The 17,907-nt window shown below is 37.9% G+C and overlaps 1 protein-coding gene across 1 annotated transcript in view; it reads right to left on the bottom strand.

Moving 5' to 3' along the window:
- FHIT (fragile histidine triad diadenosine triphosphatase) overlaps nucleotides 1-16,838 on the bottom strand; it is a gene marked incomplete at its 3' end in the record, with an annotated part of 421,401 nt that extends 404,563 nt beyond the window's left edge. The window contains exon 1 of the mRNA XM_080350804.1: nucleotides 16,793-16,838. The remainder of the gene's footprint in view (nucleotides 1-16,792) is intronic.
- Nucleotides 16,839-17,907: the final 1,069 nt, after the last annotated feature.

Below are 17,907 nucleotides of genomic sequence, written 5' to 3'. Positions count from 1 at the left end.
GAAGCAAATGTGACAATCTATAGTCAAAGAAGTACATTGATCTACTGATCCTAGACTAAAAAAAAAAAATAGGAATATTATAGCATAGTTCTTGGAAGACCACTTAGAAAACCTCACCATCTTGCTTTTGCTTACCCCTTCCCCAAAATTGTAAGTAAAGATTCAGACATACAAAACAAAACTATCCACATTGCAAGAGAACAAAAAAGTAACAGTAAACTAAGTAAACATTCATAAACTAAGCAATTATGGAAACCTGAATAATAAAACAGTATAAATTGTTCATTATAATAGTCAGATGAGAGCAAGCGACTTGAGGTGTATAAATTCAGGTGTTGTTTAAGAACGTGTTGCAAGCTCAAAGAAAGTCATAACAAACAGAAATTAGGTCAGATTGATTAAAAAAAAATTAACTAACTTGGCTTAGATGAGTAGTGAAAGATACATAATGAACGGAAGAATGTAAACCCGTTCCAAAGAACACCGATGACTAAGAAATGCATGAATGACAAGCTGTGGGAATTCATCTCATGGGAAGTGCAGCAAAGGTTCAGCATCATCCCTGAACATGCACCCAAATGGATGTTAAACTACTTTCTGTATTTGGCACTAGTACAGCTACAGCTGGAATAGGGCCTCATTCAGAGATTTATTATTTTTTAAATCGGGTGGATATATTGGAGAATATTCAAGCAAGACAAACACAACAAATCAATTAGAAAACATACTTTGCAAAAGTGCACGGAACTCCATCTATCTCACTTACTGAAGGGAAGCTTGAGAAGTGTCTTGAGTGCAAAAGCAGCTACAAGCCAGGAATATACATTTCCAAACACAGATCTTCACAATCCAGAAAAACAAAGGTATAAAAGCTTCTATTGATGGAAAATGGTAGCTATTAAAAAAGATCAGATTAGGAATTAAGTGCATGTTTCGTTCAGTGTATTTCTCTTCAGGATAACTTATTGTTTGAATAAATTACCAAGAGCAGTGATTTTTTCAATCAAGAGCAATTTTTAACAAATCAGGATAAGATATTCTTCTGAAAGATCTAATTCAACTATTACTTCATTTTGAGAAGTCAAATGGCTTTGTCCAGTGGCTGTGGAAGCCAGACTAGAGGTGACCAGAGTGGTGTCTGCCTCTCTAAAGTAGGAAATGTTCCTTTAGGCAATTTTTCTGCTGTACATAGCAGAATCACCGATATTTCGGTGCTTCTAGTGTCACGATAATGATCATTGAGCAGACAGCTGTGGTAGGGGGCTGAGTAAATGAGGTAATTTGTAATTAAAATTAAATGCAAGTTTAATTTCTGTTACACCTTTGGATTTGTTATGAATGCTAGTCCAGTTCTTACATAATAACCCACATTAATCAACATTATCTTTGCACCATTTTTAAAACTTGGTATGCAGCCTCTTTTCTCAGGGCCAAAAAAGTCTGCCACCACCAGCAGAAAAACAGTGATTTACATTCACTTTCAAAATGTAACTTAAAGAATTTAGGATGACTGTTAGAAGGCTGGTCGTCACTAATTATACGTCTTTATTTCCAATCAGGTATAAAACTGAATTTAAAAGGCTGATTACAGTTTAAGCAATACTTAAAACTAAGTACAACATTTTGGTTTGTACGTAAGTAAATAAACATTTGGCTTTTTCTCTCCTCAGTCTCTTATTCCAAAGTTGTTTAGTTTGAACTGGGCAAAGCTTATTCAAATGAAAACAAACAAGGCAGATGGTTAAACGTTTGTATTGTCTGGAATTCCACCAACTTACCAGCTACAAAACTACCACTAGGTACAATTGCTTAACATCGGTACCAGAAAAACTAATTAATCCTGGGAGAGCCGTATAAACCAGCACATGGAGCAGTGGCCTTTGACAGCCAGTGGTCTTTTTGAGGATTAGATTCCCAGTTAAAGTCATACAATGTAGCTCTAAATTGTGAAAGATTCAGCTGCCATTGCCGTCACCATATGTCACAGTGTCTTTTTAGGCAGAAGAAAGTGATGTTTCTGGAGTCTGGAGATTGATTCAGAAGCGCACTTAGGCCCTTTTTTCACTATTAAAAAAGAAAAGCCATTCCTATTCCAGACAATACTCCAACATGTATTGAAGCTTCTGATCCATTTCAGTGCCACCTAAAATATAAGCACCACTCTAAACAGAAAACCTTTGACAATTTTAGGGAAGGACTTGCCAACTCAGAACCAACTGGAAAGTGCAGTGTTTTTTGGATCTTCAATGTAGATCAAAGCATGCTCACTTATATTCCATTACAGCAATGGCTATATGATTCTGGAGAAAGACAATAAAATTGTGTTTCTGCCAACTACTGCAATACATATCCAAATCCTACAGGGCTGGTGCGTGGCCTCTCAAAAGTCTAATAAAGGTCTCCCGGAATCTCAAGAGAAAGTTACTCCAGAAAAACCCTTACTACGAGGGTATGCTTGCACATACTAACCACATCACACCTCTAGTTGAGAAGGAAGGTGGATGCCATTCTTATGGACCTGTGTAAGCCAATGCATTCCAAGATAAGCCTAAAAATTACAAAAGGAAATTGAAGTTCCGTACAGAAAAGCTACCCTTATGGGCTCCAAACTCCTTAAAGGGGAACCAGAAGTACCATTACTAAATCTCTTGCAAGAAACCAGCACTTAGCAGAGTACTGGTTTTCTTACTATATACATGTCTCTATTGTCACCTATCCACTCCCATTCAGACTTAAGTTTTTGAAGGAAACAGTCTTCCGGTCCAGAGAGCCAACACTATGTGGAACCTGTTGTCTTTATGCTCTTTTCATTAGCATGTGGAGACAAGATACACACACACATACATATATACACACAAGAAGTCATTTCTTAGCATTACAGCAAAACTAAGATCCTAGCCCAATCAGGAATGCAGCAGCTTCAGTATAAACACTGCAAAGAAAAATAATCTGTCATCTAATTCAACAAGCTGAAGAGGTGGATTTGGAGAGGCCCAAGAGTGAAAGATGATCTGGCCATGCAAAATATCACTTCAGCGAACAGTAAGAGCAGGGCAGGTCTCCCAAGAGTCAGAAAAATGGATCACCTACACTTGGCAAGCAAAAGAGCAAAGACTAGTGACCCCTAACACACACACACACACACACACACACACACACACTCCCCACACTACTTCAGAGTTTAAAACTGAGCTTTATTAGCCTCCCACCCTAATGATTTCAGAGCTTTGAATTGGAAAGGACCTTATTTGAAATGTCTTGTTTTGCCCGAAGAGAACCATTACAATGATTGCACTGTCATATAAATACCTCTGCTCAGGGCACATCTTCATTTGTTTAAAAACAGAAGGCTTGTTAAAATGCAGCTTACTTTTTACAACAAGATAAGAGCTGTCTTAGCAAGAGGCACTGTCCTCTTTAGGGATTGAAAAGCAAAGAAAAGACCAACCCAGAAATCCATCAGCCTTCCAGTCAGTGTTCTGACCTCATGGAAACCAGTGGAGGGATCAAGACCAAACAGATGAGCAGCCCTTTATGCAAGGCCTGATCTTATCTGTCACAAGGGAAGAACAAAAATCATTAAGAAAAGCTAAAGCTCTGTTTAATTTATATTTCCACATTACTAAAAATTAGAAGGGTACAAAGTTCCCTAAGGGAGAGGATAAATTTCTAATTATTCACATTTTTGAATCTAAGCGTATCAGACCTGAGCTCTGGATCCAGAACTGCAATTGAGGCTAATCCTCAAATTATCCATTCTCTATTCAGATCATTTATGCAGATCTTTATCTTTCAGTCTATGCTTATGTATTATTCTAAGTCATGCATTAATTAATTTTCTATAATAAAAGAAACAGTTATGAAACTCTACGTAATCCATATTGATTTTTCTGTATGTGAAGATTTTTTTGAGAAAAATCAGGGAAATTATTGTTTCATATAATCATGCCAATATGTGGGGAACGTAGACCAAGTACAGCAGCACTCAAAATACATGGGTTTTTTTAATTTTCTATTTTTTTATATAATTCTGTGGGTAGGGGAATGATGAACACTAAGATACATGCATTTCTTGGCTTTCTTACATCTGATCTAGCCACAAGTATTCTCTGTAGACTGGCAACAGGTGATATGGAAAGATTTCAATGTAGTGGTTCTCACGATTTCCAGTTCAGTGACACTCAAACACAACCCCATGCAAACCACCCCTTTGCATCGACAGGACTGAGTTTGCTTCCACTATATGGAGGACGCTGACACAAGATTGTTACTGGTTTAATTCTTCCCCTTAAATTATGAAATTACAATAATGAATGCAAAACAAGAAGTCACCAACATAAATGAGATTAACATATTAAACTAAAACAACGAATCAAAACATACACACACAGAAAAGCTTAGAGAAACTCAGTGAGGCCAGTGAAGGAGGGGATTCACCCTGACACAAATTGGTTACGGGCAAAGAGACAAACTGTGCTGGTGGGGCTACTCAGTTCCCACAATTCATTCTTCAGTACTGTAATATTTTGGGGCACATCAAAGAACGATACAGGCTGATGCTGGTAACCCTTCTCACATTTAAAAACTTTCATTACAGAGTGTTAAAGGCATCATTCTGTCTGAGAAACGGGAATTGATGGGGGTTGGCTTTTTTCTATCCTGGGGATACATCCATGGCTCTTTCTCATGGTGATGCTGAGTACTCCTGCCAGAATTTGTTCTGAAGGCTGCAGATGTGCAATATGATGAAAAATCTCTTTGATAAAAGTGAAAAGGAAGAAAAAAAGTTCAGACGACTTTTCTATGTCAGACCTAGAAACTGCTTTCCATTCTAATTAGTTTTCAAATGTTCCTTGTAAACACTTTTCTGTTTCTTCCTGCAAAGTTGTCAGCACTAATTTTTACAGAGGTGCCTGTGCTCAACATCATCTCTTACAGAAGCACAGTGAAACAAGTTTCCTTTCCTTTTTTCCTCTCATTCATGAGAGCTGCAGAGTTCCTTTCCCTGTTGTAGTTACAATAGTCAGACAGCCTGAGTTGGCTAAGGTGCACCCTCAAAATTTCCACTTCACTTCAGTGCAATATTCTTGCTTTTTTCCCAAGCTAAACTGCTGTTCTCCATGGTTGTCTGAATTATGCAGTTGCCAAAGTCTGTTACAGGAAGGATTGCATCTTGGAAACCCAGCAGAACTGCTTATGCATTTAGTACACAACAAACTTGAGAGGTTTGAAAGGAGGGCACTGTACTTCCTAGGCTCATGCAAAATCCAGCTCTCTCACTTATTTTTAATACACTCATATGGAATTGCAAAATGAGAATATGTAATAAAACCCAAGAGAGTAAATTATCCTCTCACTCCTTAAACAAGCAAATCAAATCAGAGCCATATCTGAATTACAGACGTAAGTTTACATAGACTTCCACCCAAAATTAATTTCTAAGATAACCAGTGCCCTAGAGCTAGCCAGTAAAAGCTGCCATCAAGAGTTTTCAACAGAGACCATTACCTACTGCTGATTCCTTTTTCAACCTAGGACAAGAAACTCCTTACCAGATGCTGAAACCTTCAGCAGAAGAGACTCTATTGTTCTCTTCTTATTACCATGGTATACATAAAAAGTACTTTCCTTGACTTCAGTGCAGTTAGATAGTCATCTAGAAAGAAGAAAGTAGTCCCTACATGTTATTAAACACTTTAAAAATTGATACAAAGAGTTCCAGTAACAACAGCTAACAGCTTTGATTAATGTAGCCACATCATCTTCCTATCCCTAAATCATACCAACTGTAATATAAAAAAATAAGACCTCATTCTACATCATAAAGTTCATTAAACTTCTAAACACCACTTAAATACGTAAAAAGGTAAATGACCTAATTAGGTAAATTAAAAGCAAACAAAGGAAACCTAAAACTTTACTCCCCACAAGTCACGTTAGATAAAATAGAAGGGTCTGTACCTAGGAAAAGCCCCTGCCAGTATTATAGCATTAAACATTATTAGGTTAAGTACTCAAACAGGTGTCTAGAGCCACTACATTACATCCAGACAGAAGCAGCGTGATGTCTGCCCCAGACCATCTCCAATCTGAACAGATACAACAGAGAGACAAGAGGAACACACATAGATGAGTGGAAAGCAACATAAAACATTAGTTAATGTGATAGTTTATTTTCCCTAAAAGGCTGCAGACAGAGCAAGCGTTCCCAACAGGCCTGTGTGACATGAAACAAGGTTTCCCATGTGGTAACAGCATCATCTTGCCTTAAGTTCATTTGGGCACATTTTCTATTGCTATTTTTCTCTTTTTATTTAAGTAGGCAAGAGCAAACAGTTTTAAAGTCATATTACCTTGTCTCACTCAATTGTCTGACATCTAACTTTTGAACTTGAATATACACAAAACTCTATTGTTACACTGGCAAAGCAAAACCTATTGAGAGTAATTATATATAACCTATAAATAAAGCTGCAAGGAAAGCAGTGATAAGGGTTTCTGTTTGTTGGGGCAGTGCGATGCAAAAGGAGAAGGGATCATTTAAATTCTCTAAGTTCATACTTGAATTTTTAAAATGTTTTGTGTTTAAGGCACAAATAAAACTACTAATTTCATGTACGCATAAATCTGACTAGTGACAGCACTAGTAGTTGAGTCCAGCTGACAGAACATGTGCCTGTATACAAGCATCCAGCACTGAAATGTTCAGTTTTTGAGGGCAGAGATTTCCTTTATTACTTAGTGTCAACTATTAGCAGTCAAATTCATTTCAGTAGGATTTCTTCCAGGCTTATCAACATACTGATTGTATGCATAAAATCAGACCTATCTGCATTGGTTACAGTGTCTTGGTATTACCAGAACACAACCAAGATTTAATTTTCCTGGACTCTTCTGGAAGCAATTTGGGAGAAAATTATTAGCAATTACAATTACGACAGAAAAGGCTACAAAACCGTATGCAAAAACTGAAAAAGCTAAAGTAGACCCTACAAACTGCCTTTTTTACTTTCTGCCCAAATTGACTCAGATTTATGGTATTCTTTTAATTTATGCTTCTGTCTTTGATGTAGCTATTAACTGAATGTGCCACTGACCTTGGTTGGGTGACAGAAGTAATCGCTTTCCAAGGATGAATTGCTCTTGAAGAGTTCTTTATTATCAGGGAGGCCTGTGATTTCAACACCAGTCATGCATCTATCTAGTCTTTTGTTTTGTTTATTTTGATAAAGTTTCTCTCACTATTAAAGAACAAGCTAAAAGTTATTTCTGATTTGCTGTATTTCCAGAGCAAAGATTATCTTCCATGTTTTCTTGAAATAGACCTGTATGAACATTAATGAGAATTACTGGATACTGAACACTTCTGAAAATTACATTCCACTCATAGAAGGGCACAAGAGGTTTAGTCTTCAATTTTCATTTTGTTTTAAATCTGGCCCCAAAATCAAAGTATTAAACAATCAAATCCAGCTTATTCCACTGCCTAGAAAACAGATGCAGTAAACTTTCTCAACACTGTCATCTTTTATAATCAGGCACAACTTATTCTGGTGCCTGTTAGTTCTCTGGATTCCTCAAAACGGGAAGAATCTCGCTGCAGTGCCGGCATCCTTTGCTCACAGAGGAAGAGAGAACCTCCCAGTGCACCTGCTGCACATTGGCTACTTTCTGTTCCCTATAGGACCGCTGATCTTGGAACAAAAACCATGGACAAAAAAATTACATCACCACCATCATCTTCTCATCTTCTGTGCTAACTAGAGAAATATACATGTAAGTTCCTTGGTCTCTTTTAGCAACCTGTCGCAGGATTTGATACATCTAGACCTTTACTCTCATGTAACAATAATTTGTTCTTTCCTGTCCATCAACCACTGTGCTATTTTTTAACATCACTGTTAAAGGTGAAGTTTCTGAAATCCAGACCCGTTGCTTGCATTGCATACATTTTCCCACCCATTCTATCTACATATTGAAAACTACTGCTGTGTTGGTTGACATAATCAGCATTTTACAAGTCTACATATCTGCAATGTAGAAACCCCCTTTCCTGCATGTTAGTACAAATTAATTCTGCTCCTCTGTGCAGTGTGACCTCATATACGTCAAATATCCTTTCTCCCACCAGACCTCTAAGAAGAATATTAGTCTTATAGGACAGTTTTCTAATCTGGTCAAAGCACATCTCACATACAAGCCCCCAGTACATCCCCTCTCAAGTCAAGATAAGATTCCGAAGAGGAATCCAGACTTCTATGAAGGTATTTATTCATTTGCTCCTGTTCAAATTTTCACTGCACAGCCTTACTTGCCTCCTTTAACACACAAGGAAAAACAGCTTTTAAGGAGCACAATTGTCCTAATTTATCTATTGCCATCTCTCCTTCCTATAAGTAAAACTGCTTTTTCCCATCTCTGATTACTCCTCCCCTGCCCCTCCCGTGCCGTTCTGTAGGATTAATAATAACAAGACAGGGGAAGGAATACCCTAAATTGATTTTCTAAACTCTAGTACACAGGTTGCTCAATATTACATGCAAATGGTTCATAATATATTGATATACTCCTTTTAAAGCTCCCTAGTCTCCAAGGAGCTGAGACAAAAAGTTCCTTAAAAACAATTACTGATGCCAAGTCTTTCCTGTCATTAGTATTCAAATTAAAACACTGTAGAGGAGAAAGGCTTTTACTGATTACCATTTAACTGAATGATCTTTATCCAAAAAAGCTCTCAATTGGCTCATCACCTATTCCACTGCAGAGCTCTGTGCCTTCCAACCAGCCCTCCCCAAAGGATGCGCTCCCCAGCTGGTTCATCCCATACCCACACCCCTCAGCACTCCAGCCAGGACACCAGCGCATCACATCTCTGCTCTGCCCGCCAGACCAAACTCCTGCAATTCCGTGCAAACTTCCAGTTCTTCCCCTTTGCTTCCTTTGCTGCATGTTTATCACTAATTAGAATGAAGCAACTCAAATCAGAATTTTTCAGTCATGGGCAGCTGCTCGATCGTGCTCAGATAAACAGCGAACCTCCCAAGCTAAAAAAGTTACTTATTTTAAAACCGTAGATTCTTATTCTATAACCTTGTAGGGTCAGAATCAATTTATGACTATTGTACAACATTCCCTGAAATTATGTATTTTATAAGACAACACCTGAGACACGAATAGCTTGGTGCTGCCTAATGCAAGAAGACATAATCAAGAACACGAATAGTCAATTTATTTTAAATTTGCCATTACTTAAACAGTAAACACAGCTCTCTCTTGTATATAATAACTTGCAAGTGCAACTGCTTATATTGGACAGTAATTTCAGCAAGCAATTCAATATAATTTGCCTGTCTTTTAATGAAATTTAGCTGCTGGAAATAAGGAGGTACAAGTTGATTCAAGGTTGCCACAAAGCACAAGCCCCTGCTCTTCTGACTGTGGACTGGAGTTCAAAATCAGCTGCTCAGAGATCAATGGTTTCCACTGAGGTAGCTAAATTAGCTTCCAAGTGGGGGGAATTGACTCCTTAGCAGTAATTCCTTCTCAGACTTGAGATTCTCTAAAAGAATCAGAATGTACCCACATGACAAAGAATTTCTGTTATTACAAACTCCTCTTTGGGAAAACAAAACAAAACAAACAAAACCTACTACCCCACTTTTAGAAAAAAGTGAAAGGGAGACAAAGAAGATATATACCATTTGTTCAAAACTGTATCAACATCAAATACCAAAAAAAAAGACTAGCAGGAAGTTCTTGCCATACTTACTAAATATTCTGATCAAATTTTATTTTTTAAACAAATCAATTTTTTCTGCTTAAGCATCATATATTAAAAAGATTATCGGTATTTTGTAACTTGGACTACAAATTTAGCCCTGAAGTGGATTTCTTCAATTTTCCTTGTTTTTCTGAGAGAGATTTAAGAATATAGTCATCATGAACTAAATTTTGTAAATTTTGTAAACCTACTACTTAACAGAGAGAACAGATGCTCAGCATGACAGAAAAGGCTTTATTAAAATGTGTTAAATGCTTTTGCTTCTAATGTAGTTTTAGGGTTATGATTTTGCTCAGCCTCATAACAGAATTAGATAACCTACTGCATCATCCAATCCCTTTTCAGGAATTTAATAGTCCTACCAACGTGAGGAGGCTTCAGCACCACAAAAAATCTTGGCCAATGCACACACAGTGAAATGCAAAAGTCACATTAATACAAAGAAATTATCAGCTAAGCATGGGCAGTGAGGGCACAAATAACAATATCAGCAAACGGGAACGTTAAAACAAGAATATTAACCTGTCTGTCTTTCACAAATTCTGTATACTTTTCAGATTAAAAAAAAAGACAAACCACCACACACAAAAGACACCAAACAAACCCCACCACAGCAATAAAATTCTCTACTGGCATTTTCAGAGGGCTTTATGGATGTTCGATTTCAACCTATAGGGTAAGCTTAGGAAAATTAAGAGCAAGTTAAAAGATTAAACAGAATTCTAGAACATGTACTTTTAGTGGTTACTTTCATCCACGTTATAATGTCAAATCCATTCTTTGAAACAGAAGTTCAATCTCACAGATTTACTAAGCAGCCCAAGGAGAAATATCAGACTATTTCAATATTAGAATACTTCAGTTAATAAATGTTTAATATTATCAATCACTGGTGTGTCCATTTTTTACTTTATTTCAATGACTAATTACTTAAGGATGGCCTAACACAGGACAGTATTCACAGAATCCCAGAATGTCAGGGGTTGGAAGGGACCTGGAAAGCTCATTCAGTGCAATCCCCCCATGGAGCAGGAACACCCAGATGAGGTTACACAGGAAGGTGTCCAGGTGGGTTTGAATGTCTGCAGAGAAGGAGACTCCACAGCCCCCCTGGGCAGCCTGGGCCAGGCTCTGTCATCCTCACTGTGAAGAAGTTTCTTCTCATATTTAAGTGGAACCTCCTGTGTTCCAGTTTGAGCCCATTACCCCTTGTCCTACCATTGGTTGTCACCGAGAAGAGCCTGGCTCCATCCTCCTGACACTCACCCTTCTTACATTGGTCAACATTAATGAGGTCACCCCTCAGTCTCCCCTTCTTCAAGCTAAAGAGCCCCAGCTCCCTCAGCCTTTCCTCATAAGGGAGATGCTCCACTCCCTTCACCATTTTCGTTGCCCTAGTACTGGTGAAACTCAAAAAGCTCTTACTGTCCAAGTGGTCATTTCCATTTCCAGGCCAAATCCTCAAAATATAAATTAAGCAAAAATGCCTTTGACTTCTACTGAAAGAAAACCAAGTTTTATTTGAATAATTAGCACAGGACCAACAACAGGGACCCTGAAAACACTCGGTCCCCAGAAAAAGCAGTTTCTAAGCTCTCCAGAGGACAGAATAGCCAGACTAGGCATCTTTCAACATTAAGCTTCATATTCCCTAGGAAACCAAGTGCTAAACAACCTTACAATGCTAATGAAATGCTAAGATAGAATACCAAGTAGTCAGATGTATCTAATATTAATCTTTCTTCTATGTCAACTGTGGTCCTGTTATTGTAAGACAGTACTTCCCAATTCCTTTTTCTTAAATACAAACACTAGTGTCTTTTTTGCCAAGTAAAAAATCAATACTGGACAAGCACCTCAGGCCTAAGCAGTTAATACTTATGTTGTTGCAACCTTGGGCTAAAAATAGACAAACAACCTATCTCGCCCCAAACTCTGTTCATGAAGTGGGACTATGTAGACAGCTTGTCATTCATTCATGGAAGTGACCAGAGAGTGCAGATGAAAATTTGCCCTCCACTACAATCTGTGTGGAAATTGGGAAAATGATGCAACATAAGGAGATACGCAAAGCATAGCAACCAGCAAAGTCTAACTTGTTTTGGGAAAGCTGTGATTTGCCAACACAAATATAAAACCTGTGCACGTGGGAAAAATGTTTATGGTGTGACTGTTTATAGGTACTAGATAATTGAATGTGTGCGTCTGTGGGGAGTGAATGTCCAAAACTGAACTTCTACACTTAAGCAGAAGTCTGGTACTTGCAACTAGTATGAACTGTTTGGAAATCTTGTTAAGTCCTGGACTAGAAGTGGCGTGTCCTGCATCCTCTGATTAAGAGAGTCTCGTGAGACAGAAACACCAACTAGAAGGCTGAAGATATGTTGTGCGTTTGCACGTAGACTGTTTCAACTGAGAAAACCAGACACTTTGAAGTTCTGGGAATCAGAAGAAGCTAAAAAGAAGGGTTCAAAAAAATAAGTGGGGGTTGACCAGTAACTGGAGGCAGTGGCACAACGCAAACTGACACAACTTTCTGTCCAACCTTCCCAGAGCCGCAGTGATGTCCCAGCCGGGAAGGGAAGACTTTGGGAACACAATGCTAGCAGGGAACAAGTGTGATAAGGAAGGAGGGTAAAAGCTCTAGTCTTGTTTGTTCTTAAAAACTCCACTATCCAGATCCACTACAAGCTGATTAATCTGTTTTGCTCATGACAGGAACTCTTCCTTCGAGAGAAAATCTTCACTGCAAAATGCTAATAGTACCAGTATTTTTAAAATAAATATAGGCGCACTGGGAAAAAAAGTCAGCGTAAATAAGGCAAAATATCATGTGATACAATCAAATCTTGCCTGAAGGCAACAAAAGAAACTTATGACTCTTGGCAAACCTATTAGGATTCCCCCCTACAAGGGTTCCTTCTTTGAATGGTCAGGGCAATATACTATTATTTTTACAGAAGTATTTGCAGCCATATGTATACACTTATACATACATATGTCTATTTGGATCAAGTGGAAGATACACAATGGACAACTGAAGGCAAGATGCTAGTTCGGCTAAGAGAAAGATATGAAGACACGTGTAACATTAAAAAAATCTGGACTAAACTAGTAAACTGCAGACAGACCATTGTCTTGGTTAATGCATGTGCTCTATGAGTCTAGGACCACAGCTGATAAAAAGAAATGGCTGTGTGTCTGTTTCCAAAGAAGCAGACATGAAGCCTAATAAGCCTAACCATAAGACTGAATTGGATAAACTTTCTGTTGACCAGCCAGTACCCTTTCTCTGATTCCCCTTAATGTCTGACTTTTCGAATCTCAGCAAAAAGATTTATGGGTTCATGTGGCTTAACAGAAGGTGCACATATTTCAACAGCAATCTTCATTCTGCTTATTAGAGTTGAAAAAGCAGGGTGGAAAAACAAAGCAATTTCAGTCGAGTTAACTAAATTCTGAGTCAAGTGAAGTACAAGTTTACCACAATTGCATGTTAGACTTGGTAAGAATCGAGAGCAAAGCAGGGGCAGAGTCTTCAGCATCATGTTTACTTTCCCCTCAAATATATACTTGTCATACGAAGAAACTGAAATTTCCAGGCTACTGCAACTCTTCTCGAAGATGACAAACAAGGAGAAAAACAATCAGTAAATTATCAAGGAGCAAGACAACAGACAAAGATTTAAAATATCTGATTTTGTTGCTTGCTAACTCAATTGAAAGGGAGTTAACACCAGAGGCAAACCAATGACTGATGCTAGGGAAAGGATTATTAAAACTACGGGTCCTTATCCATGCTACTGCATATTCTTCTTGATAAAAGATACAAGGCATTATAGACTAGGACAGTACATATATAATGCCTTTAAGCAAAACATAAATGCAAGCATGAAACTAATAGCATGCAGCCATTTAAGGCACAACGTTTCAGATATTTGATTATCTTTGAGATCTCCAACCAAAAACATAACTTAGTACAAAACAAATGAAAGGAGAAGCCTTAGATGAGGAAAGAAGCTATGGCATTTTAGATCAGTTAAAGCACAGGGATTAGCAGCCATGGAAAGCTGGAATTATGCCTTGAGTGGTAGCTGATGTACACTGACTTGTCATCTACAATTTTCAAAAGATCATAGAATACCAGGTTGGAAGGCACCACAAGGATCATCTGGTCCAATCTTTCTGGGCAAAAGCACAGTCTAGACAAGATGGCCCAGCACCCTGTCCAGCTGAATCTTAACAGCATCCGATGTTGGGGAATCCACCAGTTCTTATTTTCACTCCCAGATTATACTGAGAACTGCAGAGAGCAATACCTGAGACCTGTTAAGCAATCATGGTTTTTACTAAAATTCCTGTATCCCTAGGAGGAGCCGTAACACAAGAATCAAATGATTCCTCTTTAAAGTCAGGGTATGTGGAGACTGAAAGTTAACAGGCTGCAACTGTTTAATCCAGAGACAACAGGAGTGAGAGAAACTTAAGTAAACCCAGATATACAACAGTTAACTTCAGGCATCTAGCATTAAGTTACCAAAGAAGAGACAGACATGCAAGCAGCTAAATAATTTAGGTGCTCAGCTTCTCCTAAGCAAACTGTTATTTGGGCTAGTAGATTCTTGTCAACACAACATAGTTTTAAAATAGTAAGATACTGAATTACTTAAAGGTAAAAGATGAGAAGGAAGCTTCCTTGTTGCTCTCAGCCTTACTGGAGTTTACTAAAGATGATGATGAACAGGGAATGCCAGAAAGTTTAAAATCAGGACAACAATGGGAATTTTGAAGGTACAGTGAAAGCAATGTCTGCTCAAAAGCAAACAATAATGTATTCAAAGAGATGATATAGCACTTATTTTTCAAGAGACGGTCAACATATCTGAACTTCAGCCTATATTAGCAACATTTTTTTCCTTGCCCACAAAGGAGACCTAATCAGTGGTACTTTTCTCTAACAAGATAACATCCAGCAATAATGATTATATTGATTATCTGATTCCAGCTACCTTTGCAGAACAAAGCCTTGGCCACGAATGAATAATTCTCACCTCTCTATCATGGTTTATTATGCACTAAGACAATGATTGAACTCAGGAAGGGAGCTTTCTGCTGCTGGCCTTTGAGGTGTATTTAACAACCACCTCCCTTCTTTCCCCAGTACACACAGTGACTGGATAATTAAGCCTTATGCTGTGTTTGCCAACTGCTTGGGTTTTCAGGGCCCATTTCTATTTTGCTCCTCCCACAAAAGCAGGTACAAAACCCAGCCTTCATGAGTAAACTGCTGAATTCCTGTGCTGTCAGAAACACTGTGCCTTTATGACAGCAAAATTCTTCTTAAAAGAGATGCAGAAGAACTGAGCTTTGACAAATGGCCAGTATTTCAGACCTAATCTGTTTCATAATTAGCAAGCGGATAAAACAATGTTTCTAGTGCATGAGAAAAAACAACTTCCCATGGCATGTCTTCCGCTTTCTTTTTTCTATTCACCCATAACAAAAAAACCCCACACATTCAAAAACCCAGAACACCTTGACCACTCTGTGGCTCAGTGCAGGATCCTGAAGAAGGGCCATATCTGGGCCAAAATCCAGTTTGGCATGAGCCTCCTGGCATGTCCCACTATGAGAAATTCTCCTCCAAAGGATTATAACCAATGTCAACAAATAAATACAGCAGCAACATAGGCAAATATGCAAATGACGTTTGTAATTAACACTTGTTCTGAAAATACTAATATCATTCCATTTGGTAGATTCATTAATAGCAAATTAAACAGATTATTTTTATTTCTGTACCATAGTTCGGGCTACATACATTATGCAGCTAAATAGCATTGATAAAACTACTACACTGTTATACAGAAATGCAGAATGTAATTAGTATTCCACTTTGCATATGCAATTGCCGCTTTACTGTAATAAAGAATTAAATGATAAACAAGATTCAGGATATGACCATTTGCCCTCTTTCCAATCATTATATTTTGTAATGAAATGCTATTGCTCAATTCAGCTTCTAAATATCTTAACAGAGAATAATGAACTTCAGATGTTCTGGCAAGGCCAGGGAATACGGCATTGATCCCATGACAAGAATGAACTGGTAAAGTCTAGGACATTAAAAAAAGTTCATTGTGTGATGAGGATAACATTGTGCTTATGCTATATTAAGTTTGTTCATTTTCCTTTCTTGGCACATGCCTTTTACTTCCAACGCATCATAGTTGATTATTTGGATTTCACTTAATTATTCCATGGAGACATAAAGTACAGCAAAACAAGTCCTAACTGTACTGCAAAACAACTAATTCGTGAGTTCCTGGTTTTCTGTTCTTTAATTGATTCTAATAAAATTTGCCTGCATGCACTGAACACAAGTACAAATACCATGAAACACTCAGCCTTGCAGGAGCTTGGTAGTTGGCCACAATTCCATTTTCGCAACAAAAAAGGATCAGCACAAATTAGGAGGAACAATTCTGGAGATGTCCATGGCCCCATGTACCTGGCATTTGGGAATGCCTTGTTTGAAGAACAAGTTATAATACAGAGACTATCAGTATGAACTATAAAACAGAAAAGGTTATTCAAAGGATACCCTACACAAAATAGCATCACATGCATTCTGCTTTTTTTTTTTTTTATCACTACATCAATAGACTTACTTGGATTCCATTTCTACCACTTGAGGAATCACTGAAGTATTATGTCAAACACCCGTCCTGCTACAACCAATGACCTAAGTTTGTAGTGTCTATATATATTTTTTTTTTCCTGTGTTATGTTAATGTTTGGCATAATACTTCGCAGAAGCGTGCTACTGCTGGGTGTATTCACCTTATCGAGTGACACACTTTAAAGGTTTCTGTATTTTATGGTTCCATTTCACTCTCCTCTACAAGCATATTATCTAAACAAGGTATATGTGTGAAAAAACAAGTCATTGAAGAAAGTACTTGAATGGCTCAAAGACCTCAAATGCACACAGAATGTTTGCAATCTTACCTCAAATCTCAGTCCTCAGCTGTCACAGTCTTGATCTATATCAGCATCTAGAAAAGCAATGAACAAGCATTTCAGTATTTTCTTCATGGTATCTAACCATATTTATTCAGATGTTACTGTTAAATTGGAACTAATAGTTGCTGTGGATAAGTGCCATCCACCCATTCTCTTCACTTCATGGGTAAAGCATTTCTCTAAACACATCCACGAAATGAAAGGACAACTCGCATTTGCAGAATATACTGCTTGGCATTAAAAGCAAAAGCTTTTATCACTGCATAAGAAGGAAACAGAATGGCAGAAAGACGCAAGTGAGGGAGTAACCACCAACAGTGGCCTTCAGCTACATTTCTAATTCCTTTATTTACTCCTTAAATTAAAATCGTGCATGATTAATTAATCCAAGATTTTCCAAATTGAATAATTTCACATCAAGATTAGTTTCTCAAAAAATCTTTAACCTATCACTAAAAATTCAAGTGCACTCCAAAAAATGGGGCAGTCACTGCGGTGGGGTGAGCGATCACCCCTGGCTCTTGTGGCAGCAGCATTTTTTCAATTAGGTGCTCACTCAGGCTCCCAAAGCCCAGTCGTTCCTCAAGTCTTACATGCAGGATTACTGCCTCCCAAAAAATCACAGTTTTTTTCCAAACCGAAGTTAGCTAGTAACACATTTAGAAAAGCGACACCACCATGCTGTAAGTTTTCACCATCTTCAAAATACTTTACAATATTAAGCTGGCAGCATTATTCCCTTTTTTTTACTGAACAAGGCAAAAAAAGGGATAAATAACATGGCAGAAATCTTAACAGTGACAAAGCTGGAGACAAAATTTACATACGACACCCTGTCCCTTATCCTGCTTTCAAGACTACACAGCTTCACATTTATCCTATTATTTATGTGAAAATATAAAGCCTACTAGCATTAGGGTATCTTTGAGCCAAAGGAAAGTTAAAATATATTCCAAATACTGTGACAGCAGTCTGCAAAACCTTCACTGAATAGCTTCTAGTACATGCCAGTAAGAACGCCTCAAGCTGGCCTCTAAAATTAATTCCTTGTTCTTTTCAGACAAACTCACATGGAACCAGAACTAGAATTAATACACATG

The sequence above is a fragment of the Nesoenas mayeri genome (assembly GCF_963082525.1).
Source record: "Nesoenas mayeri genome assembly, chromosome: 10".
NCBI classification, from domain to species: Eukaryota; Metazoa; Chordata; class Aves; order Columbiformes; family Columbidae; genus Nesoenas; species Nesoenas mayeri.
The sequence above is the reverse complement of the archived record's forward strand: the minus strand, read 5'-3'. Positions and strand labels throughout refer to the sequence as shown.